The sequence below is a fragment of the Lygodium microphyllum genome, chromosome 14 (genome assembly GCF_053477565.2).
Source record: "Lygodium microphyllum isolate KBCC chromosome 14, Lygodium_microphyllum_v1.1.10, whole genome shotgun sequence".
Lineage (NCBI taxonomy): Eukaryota > Viridiplantae > Streptophyta > Polypodiopsida > Schizaeales > Lygodiaceae > Lygodium > Lygodium microphyllum.
Genome location: NC_141148.1, coordinates 81,343,035 through 81,345,698, shown reverse-complemented (window position 1 = coordinate 81,345,698; position 2,664 = coordinate 81,343,035). Strand labels below are relative to the sequence as shown.

The following is a 2,664-nucleotide window of genomic DNA, read 5'->3' as shown; positions in this document are numbered from 1 at the left end:
CTCTAAATTCATAAACATTTATTAATTTAAATATGTATTTGCGGAATCACCTATGTACACATAAAATTAACAAAATGTCCAAAAAGGATAGGCGTCCCCATCAACTTTTCGCACAAAGAATCCACTTTGTGTATGAGCCCCGGTAATAATAAAATTTTACGGAATCCACCACAAAACCTCATGGAATCCACCGTGGAATATGCCTCCTGGCATCAGTATCCTTTGCAATCTACCTCGTTTAGCTTTGAGGATGCCAATGTGTATACTCTCTTCTCGTTCAATACCCCCCCTATCTTGGAGCCCCACTCCAAGCATAAGATAGTTTTGCATTGACAAAAATATTGTTAGTTTGGACAAATGTAGTATAAGTTCATATAGATGGCAGGTACAAAGAGGTAGCAACTTACTAATATCACTTCTCTCCGAGACCGGGGTTGTAACTCTTAGCAAACATCGAGTTTTCTTGATGAGCTTTTCATTGATACTATAATATGCCTTACCCCACTTGGTTCTAAACTTAGAGTTGGAGAGATGTTTCTGTTTCTGTTTGATCAGTTGCACTGCCATATTATACTCGTCCTACACTTGGTAATCAGGGACAACATCATTGCATTAGGAAAAAATGCATCATCAAAAACATTGTTAAGATAGCTTGAAGAACTACCTACCTTCCACATAATGTGGGCCAGTGCAATCAATGGTGCCTTGTACCATGCGGGAATGGGCAATGGCTTTCTGTGTGCTTACATCCATGCCTTTGCCTCATTAGTTAACTTGTCAAAAATAGTTGCATGGTCAGCTTGCACCCTAGCATTCTTGCTTCACAAACAAGGTCTAGATATGAGGTATGGACAACCCCCTTTTGTGCCAGCCTGTGTACATTCTATATTAGGATCTCATGCATATTAGGATCTCATGGATATGGTCCATTTCATGCCTATTTGTACGAGAAATAACTGACAAAATCTCCCCCTCTGCCACACTTGTCACTTTCACAAGGCGACAATCAACACACACATGTTGCCTCGCATTATCTGAAAAGGCTATTGCAAACAGTCAATTATATTAAGGATGATGTAAGAAACAAACGCATTGTAGAATGTTAAGGTAATATGGTTTAGGGCCACTCACATGTGCATATCTCATTCATCCATGCTATGAGCTGATGGTTACCATCCCAAACATAAAACATGCAATTTCACAAAAAGGCCCAATCGGTGCTGCTAATTTTTGCCTCAAAGTCCTCATGCTTCTTTAGCCAATGGGGATCCCACTCAGTTCTAATCATATCATCAACCTCCTTGCACTAGTGTCTTGGAGTCTCTAATGACACTATGAATATACCTATCCCTCTAACATACCCGTTGCTAAAAAAGGTTTCCAAGAGTTTCTTGTACCTCGATGTGACTTGTCTAATTGTAGGCATGGAAACCAAACAACATAATGGGATGGGTGGCAAAGGGGTGGATGTCCACATCTAAATGAGATGATGAAGTAATTAATGTCCAATCAACGTAAACAAATAAAAACCATAATCTAAATCATGCTTCCATCTCTTACAAGCACTCATTGTCAACGTTTCTAACTGGTCTTCTATGCATGCTTGCACAATACGTTTATCGCAAGTGACTGTGAGAGCGGTCCCACCAATCGTTTCACTGGCATTTGTCATGCGCTTCTTTTCGGTTCTTTGTGTTCGATTCTTCTTGGGTTGTGTACGGCCATGCCCTTATTGTGCACTAAAGGACTGATGCTTTGATAATCATTGCTTTCCTTGTCAGTATCACTCTTCGATAGTACAAGCTTTCTCTTGCCCTTCCTCGCCTACGTCATCGAAGCGCGTCCATCTTCTCTTGATGTCACTCCTTCCCCACATGAAATTGTAACGGTTGCTTGTAGCTTGGCGAAATTCAATGATCGCGTTTGTGTTACTTTTTCTCTCGCTCTTGGAGGGTGACCTCCCCTTGTGATTGCATGTTGTTGGTGACAATAGCCTATCGTCCTGCTGTAGATCATGGAGGCAAGTCAGAGTCCTCGGGAGACCCATCCGATCATCACTCTCTTTCTTGCAAGTAATGATTCGAAATAGGATAAGAGGGGGAGACAGAGCAATCGTAACAAAAATTAAGAGAGGATCTGCTTATACCGTCAATTCAATTGGCCATTGCACAATCATGTTTTCCTCAACGTCAATCTCAGTATTGCCTTTGCTATGTGCCTTCACACCCCTTTGATGGACAATGGTGATAAGAACTCCCACTCGTCTAGGGAGCAAGCTTGGTGAGGGGAACGTTTGTCAAACTAAACCTTCTACAATCCTTTCACCACCCTCGTAAAAGGTGACATGATCTTGTCTTTTGAAATAAAATTTGTGGCCAAGATAGAGGGGCTTAGGATTACTTCTTACAGATATATTGCTTCCTCAATTTCCTGCCAATGAAATACCAATTGTGAGAGAGAGAGAGAGAGAGAGAGAGAGAGAGAGAGAGAGAGAGAGAGAGAGAGAGAGAGAGAGAGAGAGAGAGAGAGAGAGAGAGAGAGAGAGAGAGAGAGAGAGAGAGAGAGAGAGAGAGAGAGAGAGAGAGAGAGATGACATTGGGGAGAGAGAGAGGGGGGAAGGAAGAGATGACATTGGGATAAGAGAGTGAGAGATAAAGAGAAAGA

At 41.7% G+C, this 2,664-nt stretch overlaps 1 pseudogene; it reads right to left on the bottom strand.

Annotated features, from left to right (window-relative positions):
• Positions 1 to 769: 769 nt before the first annotated feature.
• On the bottom strand, positions 770 to 1,672 carry LOC148025767 (uncharacterized; annotated as a pseudogene).
• Between the last annotated feature and the right edge of the window lie 992 nt (positions 1,673 to 2,664).